The sequence below is a fragment of the Somniosus microcephalus genome, chromosome 4, assembly GCF_052327205.1.
Source record: "Somniosus microcephalus isolate GS21.2 chromosome 4, FLI_Smic_1.0, whole genome shotgun sequence".
Lineage (NCBI taxonomy): Eukaryota > Metazoa > Chordata > Chondrichthyes > Squaliformes > Somniosidae > Somniosus > Somniosus microcephalus.
In genome coordinates this window covers 50,457,866-50,471,904 of record NC_140990.1, presented here as the reverse complement: position 1 = coordinate 50,471,904, position 14,039 = coordinate 50,457,866, and the positions used below count along the sequence as shown (strand labels likewise).

General features: G+C 51.8%; 1 pseudogene; it reads right to left on the bottom strand.

Annotated features, from left to right (window-relative positions):
• Positions 1–1,254: 1,254 nt before the first annotated feature.
• LOC147118844 (uncharacterized) overlaps positions 1,255–14,039 on the bottom strand; it is a 57,126-nt pseudogene continuing 44,341 nt past the window's right edge.

Sequence of the window (14,039 nt, the reverse complement as noted above, 5' to 3'; positions counted from 1 at the left end):
TGAGTGTGGAGAGGTTGCACCTGGTGCGCTGCGGGCAATTTGGGAGCTGCTGGCTGCGGACTGTGAGTGGGGGTAGGGGTCCACCGTACGCCATCGTAACACTTTTAAGGTGGCACTGAAAATCTAACCCCAGCAGGACGGCAGCGCAGAGGTCGGGCAGGACCAGAAGTTTAAAATGATCGTACACGGTCCCGTCTACTACGAGTGTCACTACGCAGTAGCCGCCGATGTCCGCCGACTGGGACTCGGAGGCCATAGAAATCCGCTGGTGCGCAGGCAGGACTGGGAGAGAGCAACGCCGCACCGTGTCGGGGTGGATGAAGCTCTCCGTGCTCCCAGAGTCAAAAAGGCAGATTGTATCGTGGCCATTTACCTTAATGTCCATTGTGGAACTGGCCAGCTGGTGCGGTCTCGCTTGGTCCAGTGTAACGGATGCCAGCGTAGGGGTCGGTGTGTCGCTGCGGGTATCAGATGAGGCGGTGTTGGGGGCCTGCTGCGTTCCGGCTGTCGTCCAAGATGGCGGCGTCCATGATCCCCATGTGGCTGGAGGCGTCCAAAAGGGCTGCTGTACCGGTGGTTCGCACATGGCCGGGGAGGCCCAAGATGGCGGCCAGCATGGCCCACACGCGGCGCTGCTGGGGTTCGGGGTGGCTTTGGCCCTGCAGACGTTAGCGTAGTGTCCCTTCTTCCCGCAGCCCGAGCAGATCGCGTTTTTTGCCAGGCAGCGCGCTCTGGGGTGTTTTGCCTGGCCACAGAAGTAGCATTTCTGGCCTTGGGGCACTGCTGCCTGGCCTTGGGACACTGCTGTGGTAGTTGGGCCGTTGCTGGGGTGTGGCTGGGGTGGCACGGCGCTATGAGGCGGTCCTACCGTGTCCCAGGCTGTCATTCCCCGCGGCGTCCACGGTGCAGAGGAGTAGGCATCCATGCCCCGGTAGGCTGCATCCAATGATAGTGCGAGTTCAGAGGCCTTGTTGAGGTCGAGGTCACTCTGCTCCAACAGTCGCTGTCAGGTGTAATTGGATCTGTGGCCCGCTACAAAAGCGTCCCGGATAAGTTCCTCTGTGTACACGGCGGCCTTTACATCCTTACAACCACAGGCCCGGCCAAGCACAGACAGTGCCTGAAGGTATTCCACGGTCGATTCCCCGGGTTGTTGTTTACGACTCCCCAGAAGGTGCCTGGTGTACACTTCGTTCACTGGGCGCGTGTACTGGTCCTTGAGGAGCATGATAGCGTCCGCGTACGAGGTCGCGTCTTGGATGACCGAGTACACTCGGTGGTTCACTTTGGAGGTCAGGACATCCAGTTTGTCCTCGTCCGATTTGATTGCTGCGGAGGCGGTCAGGAATTTTTCGAAACACTTAAGCCAGTGAGTAAACTTGGTGGATGAGTCCGCCTCCCGATGATCTAAGTCCAGGCATGCTGGTGTGAGGATCTTCTCCATTATAAAAATTTTGTTAATAAAATTGATGCGCTATCAATTACTCATAAAAGACTGAGAGTTAAGAGAGTAACTAAAGGCTTTTATTAACAAAAGAATGAAGGTCTGCCTCGAATGGTCGACCGGTCCAGAAATACAAAGGGCTGGGGAGCAGTCACCTTTATACTAGGACTTGTGGGAGGAGTCAGCCGAGGCATGTCCAGGCATGTCCAGAGTGGAATACAAACAGTGGTTTACCACAAATACTATCCTTAATTTATTTACTTAGCCACGGATGGCTGTCTTTTCTTTTACACCCTTTTCTTCTCAGTGGAATATATATTTTTTGGAAGTTGTAAAATAACTCCTTAAATGTACACCACTGATCATGTATCGTCTTACCCTTTAATCTATTTTCCCAATCCACTCTACTCAATTCCGCTCTCATACCTTCATAGTCTCCTTTATTCAAGCTTAGCACGCTTGTTTGAGATCCAACCTTCTCACCCTCTAATTGAATATGGAATTCAACCATGTTATGGTCACTCATTCCAAGGGGATCCTTTACTAGGACATTTTTAATTAATCCTGTCTCGTTACACAGGACCAGATCTAAGGTTGCCTGCCCCCTGGTCGGTTCAGTTACATACTGCTCAAGAAACCCATCCCTAATACACTCAATGAACTCATCCTCAAGGCAGCCCTGCCCAATTTGATTTGTCCAATTAATATGATAAAGTCCCCCATAATTATAGATGTTCCCTTATTACAAGCCTCAACTATTTCCTGATTGATACTCCGTCCAACAGAGTTGCCACAGTTCGGAGGCCTATAGACTACGCCCACTACTGTTTTTTTCCCCTTATTATTCCTTACCTCCACCCAAACTGTTTCATTGTCCTGATCTTTTGAGCCAATATCATTTCTCTGTATTACAGTGATTCCTTCCTTTATTAACATAGCCACCCCACCTCCCCTTCCTTCCTGCCTGTCCTTCCTGATCGTTAAACAACCTGGTATGTTTAATTCCCAGGCATTGTCACCCTGCAGCCATGTTTCTGTAATGGCCACAAGATCATACCCATATGTAGTTATTTGTGCCATTAACTCATCTATTTTGTTACGAATGCTACATGCATTCAGATAGAGAACTTTCAAAGATGTTTTGTGACACTTAGTTCCTGCTTTTGCCCTTTTTATTACTTTACCTTTTACTCCATACCTTCTGCCCCTTCCTGACATGCTCTGGTTTTTAATTTCCCCACTGCTACCTAAGTCTATGACCTTCTCTGTTGTCATTTGTATTATTTGCTCTCTAGGAACCTCCCCCCCACTAGTTAGTTTAAAGCCCTCTCTACAGCCCTAGTTATATGATCCGCCAGGACTTTAGTCCCAGCACTGGCCAAGTGAAGCCCGTCCCAATGGAACAGCTCCCTCCTGCCCCAGTACTGGTGCCAGTGTCCCAGGAAGCAAAACCCATTTTTCCCACACCAGTCTTTGAGCCACACATTTAACTCTCTAATTTTATTTGTCCTAGCCAAATTCGCTCGTGGCTCAAGTAATAATCCAGAGATTATTACCCTTGTGGTTCTGCTTTTTAATTTGGCCCCTAGCTGCTCAAACTCCCTCAGCAGAACCTCCTTCCTTGTCCTATCTATGTCATTGGTACCAACATGGACCACGACAACTGGATCCTCCCCCTCCCACTCCAAGTTTCTCTCCAGTCCAGAGGAGATGTCCTTAACCCTGGCACCGGGCAGGCAACACAGCCTTCGGGACTCTCGCTCTCGGCTGCAGAGAACTCTATCTATCCCCCTAACGATACTATCCCCTACCACTACAACATTTCTTTTAACTCCCCCCACTTGATTTAACGTGTTTGTGTGATAGTCCTGAGTCTACCATTTTAAGGCAGGCATTAATTCATTTGAAATAAAGCTGTTTAATATAAATTGGTTAAAGCCTGCATTAAAATAGCAGATGGAGGAGTTCACAGGAGCCTGTTAACTGCTGGTACAATTATACAACAGACATTTGATCTCCAGATAAAGAAGGACCTGCAGCGTGTTTCGAGGAATTCCCTGTTTTATTGATGTGTGTGTGTTAGACGCCAGGATAACTAAAAATACACGACCCGGAACATCCACGGGGAAGTAATCCCGACAGTTACTCTGGGATCACTCCCGCTGTGGAACTCCACCACTGACCCTGCTGAAGGTTGTAGGCTCAGGGAGTGGGGCCTCCAGGAGTGGACGGTAAGAAAGCTGGGTATCGTTCTCCTGACAAATATATGGCGAGGAACCAGAGGAATCCTTACCAAGGAACCGTCTGGGGTTTTATCGGCCAGCGTAGGTCTAGGGGTGAATGATTCCTGACTCCCTGAACTGTCTTACATTGAACCCAGTTTGTAACAATATGAATTCAGTTTACAGGAGAATAGGGACAAATATACCCACAATTGAGGGAGTCAAAAGCAGCCATTAGAGAAGTTAAGAGATATTTGGAAAAGAAGATGCTGCACAATTATGGTAATAATAGTAAAAGCTTATCCAGCTTCGTCAGAAGACATAGTTACACAGAGTTACATAGAATTACAGAGTCTACAGCACAGGAACAGGCCATTCGGCCCAACTGGTCAATGCCGGTGTTTCTGCTCCACACGAGTCTCCTCCCACCACTCTTCATCTAACCCTATTAGCATATCCTTCTATTCCTTTCTCCCTCATGTGCTTATCTACCTTCCCCATGAATGTATCTGTGTTATTCACCTCAACTACTCCTTGTGGTAGCACGTTCCACATTCTGACCTCTCTTTGGGTAAAGAAGTTTCCCCTGAATTCCCCATTGGATTTATTAGAGACTGTGTTATATTTATGACCTGTAGTTTTGGACTCCCCACAAGTGGAAACATTTTCTCCAGGTCCACCCGATATAACCTTTTCATAATCTTAAAGACCTTGATCAGGTCACCCATCGGCCTTCTCTTTATTCTAGAAAAAAGCGCCCCAGCCTGTTCAGCCTTTCCTGATAAGTATATCCTCTCAGTTCTAGGATCATCCTTGCAAAGCCTTTTCCCACCTTCTCCAGTGCCTCTATATCCTTTTTATAATATGGAGACCAGAACTGTGCACTGTACTCCAAGTGTGGTCTAACCAATGTCCTATACAAGTTTAACATCACTTTTCTGCTTTTCAATTCTATCCCTCTAGAAATGATCCCCAGTCCATCGTTTGCTCCTGTTATGGCCTCATTAACCTGCGTCGCTACTTTTAGTGATTTGTGTATCTGGACCCCGAGATCCCTTTGCTCCTCTACCCCATTTAGATGCTTATTTTCCAAGTAGTATGTGGCCTCCTTATTATTCCTACCAAAATGCACCACTTATCTTAAAACTAATTTGCTAATTACCCTCCCATTCTGCAAGTTTATTAACGTCTCCTCGCATGTTGTCACAATCTTCCTCAGTATTAACTCTTCCTCCCAATTTGGTGTCATTGACAAATTTTGAATTTGTACCTCTGATTCCCGAGTCCAAATCGTTTCTGTCAATGGTGAACAACAGTGGTCCCAGCACCGATCCCTGTGGAACACCACTTCCCACCTTTTGCCACTCTTAACCCCTACTCTCTGTTTTCTGACCAGCTTGTAATCCATAACAGTTTGTAAGATCTAGAAGATGACCCAGGTCAGGCCGTGTGGAGTGAAGGGCCAGGCAGCAGAATGGATGGAAAGATGGCTACAGAACAGAAATCAGAGGGTTGGAGTTAAGGGAAGTTTGTTGCGATCTTTCCATCCATTCTGCTGCCTGACCTTTGACTCCACACGGCCTGACTGTGGTCATCTTGTAGACCATACATACTGCAGACACAGTGCACCAGTGGTGGAGGGGGTGGATATTGAGTCCTGTGGCAGGGGCGCTGATGAAGTGGATTTCTCTGTCCGTGAGTTTTGAGGCATCGCTAGTGGTGTTTTTCACCACTTTCCACCTTTAAAAAAACAACCTTGCTGCCAGTTTATTAAAACCATTAACAGCCGCTCAGGTGGGACACACCAATAAATGAGGCCTTGTAAGTTTCCCTCAGAATGTCAGGCCTGAACCCAAGTTAGAAAACATTTAGTAATTAAACCAGACTGGGCGGGGCCTGAGGTGCAAGTTAGTAACGGAAAATCCTCCAGTCTGCAAAACAGCCATTCACCACAACTCGCTGTTTTCTGTCCTTAAGCCAATTCCTTATCCAAGCTGCCACTGACCCGCCTATTCCATGAGCCTCAATTTTGTTAACCAGCCTTCTATGTGGCACATTGTCAAATGCCTTCCGAAAATCCATGTAGACAACATCCTTCTTCTTAGGCAGTCCCTCGGAACCGAGGATGACTTGCTTCCACATTAAAAATGAGTTCTCAGGTGACTGATGAGTCCATGCGGGACCTACAGTCTCTGTCACAGGTGGGGCAGACGGTGGTTGAAGGGGTGGGTGGGTGGGGAGCTTGGGTTGACGTGCGCTCCTTGTGCTGCCTGCGCTTGCTCCCGGCGAAGAGACGCGAGGTGTTCGGCGCCTTCCCGGATGCTTCTTCTCCACTTTGTGCGGTCTTGGGCCAGGGATTCCCAGGTGTCGGTGGGGATGTTACACCTTTTCAAGGAGGCAACAAGACAACAAAAAAAGACAACATCCATTGCATTCCCTTCATCAATCCTCTCTGTTACTTCATCAAAAAATGTTATTAGATTAGTCAAACACGATCTTCCTTTAACAAACCTATGTTGGCTCTCCTTAATTAGCTTAAACCTCTTCAAATGCCCGTTAACTTTTTCATTGATTATTGTTTCTAAAACTCTACCCACCACTGATGTTAAACTGACCGGCCTGTAGTTACTAGAATTGTCCTTACACCCTTTCTTGAACAATGGTGTCACATTTGCCACTTTCCAATCCTAGGCACCTACCCCGCATCTAGGGAAGATTGGAAAATTATGGCAAGCACTTCCACTATCTCCTCTCTCAATTCCCTTAGCAACAGGGATGCAAGCCGTTTGGACAAGGTGACTTGCCCACTCTAAGCATACTCAACCTTTCTAGTACATCCTGTCTATCAATTTTCACCCCTTCCATTGCTTCTACCATTTCCACTTCTACCAATATTTTGTTAGCATCCACCTTAGTAAACACCGATACAAAGTACTCATCGAGTATTCTAGCCTTGCCCTGCGCCTCTAAGCATATATCACCTTCTTTGTCTCTAATAGGCCCCACCCCGCCTCTTACTACCCGCTTACTGTTTACATGATTTTTAAGTTCCCTTTTATGTTAACCGCCATTCTACTCTCATATTCTCTCTTTGCCAATCTTATTTTCATCTTCACATCCCCTCAACTTTTTGTATTTGGTCTGGTTCTGCCTTGAAGAATTCACCTGACATGCATCATACACCCTCTTTTTTTGTTTCATCATCTTCTCTATCTCCTTCGTCATCCAAGGAGCCCTTGCTTTGGTTCCCTTACCCTTCCCTCTTGTTGGAATGTACCTAGCCTGTACCTGGAACATCTCCTCCTTAAAGATCACCCATTGTTCCGTTACAGTTTTTCCTGTCAGTCTTTGGTTCCATTTTACCCTGGTTAGATCCTTTCGCATCCCATTGAAGTTAGCCTTTTTCCAGTTTAGAAGTTCCACTCTAGATTGTTCCTTGCTCCTCTCCATTGCTAATCTAAATCTTATGATACGATGATCACTCGTACCCAAGTGTTCCCCCACAGACACTTGGTCGACCTGGCCCACCTCATTCCCCAGCACCAGATCCAGCAATGCCTCCTTCCTAGTTGGGCCAAGAACATACTAGTGAAGGAAATTCTCCTGAACACAATTCAGAAATTCCTCCCTCTCCTTTTCCTTTACCTAGCATTATCCCAATCGATATTTGGGTAATTAACATCCCCCAATATCACCACTCTATAGCTCTTGCATATCTCTGCAATTTCCCTGCAGATTTGTTCCTCTACCTCCCTCTCACTATTTGGAGGCCTATACAATACCCCCAATAGTGTAATCATATTCTTTTTGCTCCTCAACTCAATTCAAGGATCATAAATTAAGGGGAAAGTTCAGACAGCGGTTCTTAAATGAACACTGCAGCCCCGACAAGTCAATCAGCTATATATCCAGAGTATTAAACTCCAGCCCAGTTATAGGGGTTATTAACATCAGCAGAAACAGACCCCAACTGTCAGAATGAACATGGTTCAGTCCTGGATGTGATTAACAGCAGCAATCACAGCAGAATCCAACCCCTGCAGTCACTTGTGAACTCGCTGATGTTTCAGCAGGTTGCATGATAGACTGAATCCCTTCTCACACACGGAGCAGGTGAATGGCTTCTCCCCAGTGTGAACTCGCTGGTGTGTCAGCAGGTTGGATGAACGATTAAATCCCTTCCCACAAAAGGAGCAGGTGAACGGCCTCTCCCCAGTGTGAATTCGCTGGTGTGTCAGCAGGTTGGATGAACGATCAAATCCCTTCTCACACACGGAGCAGGTGAACGGCCTTTCCCCAGTGTGAATTCGCTGGTGTGTCAGCAGGTGGGATGACCGAGTGAATCTCTTCCCACACACGGAGCAGGTGAACGGCCTCTCCCCAGTGTGAACTCGCTGGTGTGTCAGAAGCTCGGAAGAATGAGCGAATCCCTTCTCACACACGGAGCAGGTGAAAGAGCTCTCTCCGGTGTGAACTTGCTGGTGCGTCAGCAAGTGGGATGACCGACTGAAGCTCTCCCCACACACGGTGCAGGTGAATGGCCTCTCCCCAGTGTGAACTCGCTGGTGTAGAATGAGGTTGGATGACTGCTTGAATCTCTTCCCACAGTGAGTGCAGCTGAATGGTCTCTCATCATTGTGAACTCGCTGATGTGTCTGGAGAATGGACGAGCGAGTGAATCCCTTCCCACATATGGAGCAGGTGAACGGCCTCTCCCCGGTGTGACTGCGTTGATGAATTTCCAGTTGGGATGGGTAATTGAATCCCTTCCCACAGTCCCCACATTGCCATGGTTTCTCCGTGGTGCGGGTGTCCTTGTGTCTCTCCAGGTTGGACGATCAGTTGAAGCTTCGTCCACACACAGAACACGTGCACGGTTTCTCCCTGCTGTGAACAGTGCAATGTTTTTTCAGGCTGTGTAACTGGTTAAAGCTCTTTCCACAGTCAGTGCACTGGAACACTCTCACTCGGGTGTGAGAGTCTCGGTGCTTTTCCAGTTACACTGATGTTTGAAATCTTTTCCCACAGACAGAACAGACAAACATTTCTCCTTCCACATTCAGAGGCCGATGATATTCGGGTCCTGATGAATGGAGTGACTCTGTCAGATCTTGATGTGATGTTTGGTTTGAGTTTGCGGTGTGTAAATGCTGCCCTTCTCACAGCCTGTAAAAGGAGTTTACAAAAGCCATCACTGTGAGTCCAGGATAGAAATTTACAAGATTCTCTCCTCCTGGTTCCAGCCAAGGGGGCCGCGCATGCACCCTGCTGCCCCCTGAGCCTCTCAAGATGGCGGCCGTTACCCCGGGCCTGTCACCGGGAGAAAGCCCCGCAGCTGCCGCCCCGCTCGGGGCAAACGCCCGGCCCGGAGGCTCTTGTTCGGGGCCTGAGGCCCACCCCGGGTGTTTGTGAAGCGAATAATGTTGAGTGTTTTAATAATGGGGCCTGGGGCCGCACTCGGGGTGCGAGCAGCCCGCGTCCCCCCGGGGTTCATGAACCCGCTCCCTGAGCTCGGGGTGTGAGCGGCCCGCGTCCCCCCGGGGTTCATGAACCCGCTCCCTGAGCTCGGGGTGTGAGCGGCCCGCGTCCCCCCGGGGTTCATGAACCCACTCCCTGAGCTCGGGGTGTGAGCGGCCCGCGTCCCCCCGGGGTTCATGAACCTGCTCCCTGAGCTCGGGGTGTGAGCGGCCCGCGTCCCCCCGGGGTTCATGAACCCGCTCCCTGAGCTCGGGGTGTGAGCGGCCCGCGTCCCCCCGGGGTTCCTGAACCCGCTCCCCGAGCTCGGGGTGTGAGCGGCCCGCGTCCCCCCGGGGTTCCTGAACCCGCTCCCTGAGCCCGGGGTGTGAGCGGCCCGCGTCCCCCCGGGGTTCATGAACCCGCTCCCTGAGCCCGGGGTGTGAGCGTCCCGCGTCCCCCCGGGGTTCATGAACCCGCTCCCTGAGCCCGGGGTGTGAGCGGCCCGCGTCCCCCCGGGGTTCATGAACCCGCTCCCTGAGCTCGGGGTGTGAGCGGCCCGCGTCCCCCCGGGGTTCATGAACCCGCTCCCTGAGCCCGGGGTGTGAGCGGCCCGCGTCCCCCCGGGGTTCATGAACCCGCTCCCTGAGCTCGGGGTGTGAGCGGCCCGGGTCCCCCCGGGGTTCATGAACCCGCTCCCTGAGCTCGGGGTGTGAGCGGCCCGCGTCCCCCCGGGGTTCATGAACCCGCTCCCTGAGCTCGGGGTGTGAGCGGCCCGCGTCCCCCCGGGGTTCATGAACCCGCTCCCTGAGCCCGGGGTGTGAGCGGCCCGCGTCCCCCCGGGGTTCATGAACCCGCTCCCTGAGCTCGGGGTGTGAGCGGCCCGGGTCCCCCCGGGGTTCATGAACCCGCTCCCTGAGCTCGGGGTGTGAGCGGCCCGCGTCCCCCCGGGGTTCATGAACCCGCTCCCTGAGCTCGGGGTGTGAGCGGCCCGGGTCCCCCCGGGGTTCATGAACTCGCTCCCTGAGCCCGGGGTGTGAGCGGCCCGCGTCCCCCCGGGGTTCATGAACCCGCTCCCTGAGCTCGGGGTGTGAGCGGCCCGCGTCCCCCCGGGGTTCATGAACCCGCTCCCTGAGCTCGGGGTGTGAGCGGCCCGCGTCCCCCCGGGGTTCATGAACCCGCTCCCTGAGCTCGGGGTGTGAGCGGCCCGCGTCCCCCCGGGGTTCACGAACCCGCTCCCTGAGCTCAGGGTGCGAGCGTCCCGCGTCCCCCCCGGGGTTCACAAACCCGCTCCCTGAGCTCGGGGTGTGAGCGGCCCGCGTCCCCCCGGGGTTCATGAACCCGCTCCCTGAGCTCGGGGTGTGAGCGGCCCGCGTCCCCCCGGGGTTCATGAACCCGCTCCCTGAGCTCGGGGTGCGAGCGGCCCGCGTCCCCCCGGGGTTCATGAACCCGCTCCCTGAGCTCGGGGTGCGAGCGGCCCGCGTGCCCCCGGGGTTCATGAACCCGCTCCCTGAGCTCGGGGTGTGAGCGGCCCGCGTGCCCCCGGGGTTCATGAACCCGCTCCCTGAGCTCGGGATGCGAGCGGCCCGCGTCCCCCCGGGATTCATGAACCCGCTCCCTGAGCTCGGGGTGTGAGCGGCCCGCGTCCCCCCGGGGTTCATGAACCTGCTCCCTGAGCTCGGGGTGCGAGCGGCCCGCGTCCCCCCGGGGTTCATGAACCCGCTCCCTGAGCTCGGAGTGTGAGCGGCCCGCGTCCCCCCGGGGTTCATGAACCCGCTCCCTGAGCTCGGGGTGTGAGCGGCCCGCGTCCCCCCGGGGTTCATGAACCCGCTCCCTGAGCTCGGGGTGTGAGCGGCCCGCGTCCCCCCGGGGTTCATGAACCCGCTCCCTGAGCTCGGGGTGTGAGCGGCCCGCGTCCCCCCGGGGTTCATGAACCCGCTCGGGGTGTGAGCGGCCCGCGTCCCCCCGGGGTTCATGAACCCGCTCGGGGTGTGAGCGTCCCGCGTCCCCCCGGGGTTCATGAACCCGCTCCCTGAGCTCTCTCACCTGATGTGTCAGCGGCTGCTGCCAAGGTCCGCGCATGCTCAGCTCACACTGCCCGGGTGATTGACGGGAGCTCCCGACCAATAGGGAGAGGGGGGCGGGGCTGGAGGACCGAGCGGGCAGCGGATCCCCCAACTAATCGGAGTGTGTGAGGGGCGGGGCTTGACCTTTAAACCTGAACAACAGAAGGTGAGCTGAGCCTGCGCGGGAGTGGCTGATTGTTGGGAAGTGTGAGCTGAGCATGCGCGGGAGAGGCTGATTGTTGGGCAGTGTGAGCTGAGCATGCGCGGGTGCCGAGGCTGCAGCAGGTCAGAGGGAGGCGGGTTAATGAACCCCGGGGGGACGCGGGCTTCACACACCCCGAGTGCGGCGCCAGGCCCGATTATAAGAGCAGTGAACATTATCCGCCCCCACCCGCGGGTTCCCGTTTCACTCCGGCCCGAATCTCAACAAAGCGCCAAACTCCGGGACAGACAGGAAGTGAGTCAGGGAGCGTCTGTAAATGGAGAAGAAATGGTGATTGTTCAGGGAGCGTCTGTAAATGGAGGAGAAATGGAGATTGGTTAGGGAGCATCTGTAAATGAAGGAGAAATGGGGACTGGTCAGGGAGAGTCTGTAAATGGAGGAGAAATGGTGACTGATCGGGGAGAGTCTGTAAATGAAGGAGAAATGGTGACAGGTCAGGGAGCGTCTGTAAATGGAGGAGAAATGGTGACTGGTCAGGGAGAGGAATTACTCAGTATTTTGTGGCTGTTGGTTTGTGTGAACAAATATATCTGTGATTTTAATGAGACGCTTTTCTGTGTCCCAGCCTCTGTAAATACTGGCTGTAAAACTAGTAGGGAGCAGAAACAAAGTCCAACAGTAAAGAGGGTCAAAGTGCAGAAAAACATTAAACAGGCAAAGGTGAATGTGATGAAAAAACTGTGTTCTGATATTTGTACTTGCACTTGTAATGTCTGGAATGTTCCACTAGGGGGAACCACTAATGCTCCTCCCTGGCCCCGCTCCTCTTCTGGTATGTTCTACCAAGGGCTCGGTTGATGATGGACTCTGTGGATTCTTATTTAATAAAAGGCTTCAGTCTTAAGCTTTAACTTCGGATTCGGGCAGTTATTTGGCACATCAATTTTATTAAATAACTACTTTTGGAAGATGGATCGATTTTTGAAACCAGAGCGTCTGGATATCGATCCCCATTCGGCAGATGCGTCGAAGAAATTTACGCATTGGCTCCGATGTTTTGAACACTTCATCGCATCATCGACCGATCCGACGGTTAACAAGTTGGGTCTTCTAACCAACTTGGTAAGTCATCAAACTTACTCTATAATTGAAGATATTACTACATATGAAGAGGCCCTCGCAGCTCTTAAAGCCCAGTACCTTAAGTCGGTTAACGAAGTATACGCCAGGTATCTCCTGTCTACTCGCAGGCAATTACCCGAGGAATCTCTGGACGATTTCCTGCAGGACCTTAAGGCTTTGGCTAAGGGTTGCAACTACAAGGCTGTCTCTGCCATAGTGTATCAGGAAGAAGCCATCCACGATTCTTTCATATCTGGCCTCCGATCTAATTATATTAGACAGACTCCTCGAGAACGACTCGTTAGTTTTAAAAACGGTTGTCGCTGCTGCTCGATCGTTAGATGTAGCCCAGAAGAATTCAGAAGTGTATGCATCAGCCCATGCATCTCTCTCAGCCTCGTGTGTTCCGAGTATGGAGGCATCCATAACACCAATGGAGCCCCCACTTAATCCTATTGTTGCGGCTGTGCCCCATGGGTCTAAGTGTTATTTTAGTGGCCAATCTAAACACCCCAGGCAAAGTTGCCCAGCCAGAGAGGCTACCTGTTTTAAATGTAAGAAACGGGGACATTTTAGTAAAGTGTGTAAGGGTAATCCTGTACCCGATGTCTTCTCTGCTGCCGCCTATCGTTTTACTCTAGCCTCAGCTACGGTTGACCAGACCATACCGTGTTCCTTGTCAAAATCTATGATGGACATTAAGATTAATGGTCGTCCTACTGGGTGTTTGATAGACTGTGGCAGTACTGAAAGTTTTATACACCCCAACCTTGTTAACTCCTGTTCATTGAAGGTGTATCCTACTCGAAGTGAAATTGTGATGGCGTCCAAATCCCTTACTTCGGAGGTAACTGGATATTGTAAAGTTACATTGACCGTTAAGGATATGGAGTATAAGGATTTTAAACTCCTCATATTACCTCAGTTGTGTGTGAACTTAATATTAGGCTTGGACTTCCAGTGTCAGCATGAGAGCGTTACCCTTAAGTATGGTGGATCCCAGCCTCCGCTCACAGTCTGCGGCCTTTCTACTTTAAACGTAAGCCCGCCTTCTTTGTTTGCGAACCTTGCTCCTAATTGTAGACCTATAGCGACTAAGAGTCGACGGTATAGTTCAGAAGATAAAACATTTATAAAAGAGGAAGTGGAAAGGCTTCAACGGGAGGGAATCATCGAACACAGTGGTAGCCCGTGGCGTGCCCAGGTGGTGGTGGTTAAAACTAATGAGAAGAAAAGACTTGTGGTCGATTATAGCCAGACTATAAACTTGTATACCCAATTAGACGCCTATCCTTTGCCTCGTATTTCTGAGATGGTGAACCAGATAGCTCAGTACCGCGTGTTCTCCACCATTGATTTAAAGTCTGCCTACCATCAACTCCCCATCAAAATAGAAGACCGACCTTATACGGCCTTCGAAGCTAATGGGCGCCTGTTCCAATTCCTTCGGGTGCCCTTTGGAGTGACGAATGGGGTATCCGTCTTCCAACGGGAGATGGATCGTATGGTGGATGAATACGCGTTGGAAGCAACATTCCCATACCTGGACAATGTTACCATCTGTGGGC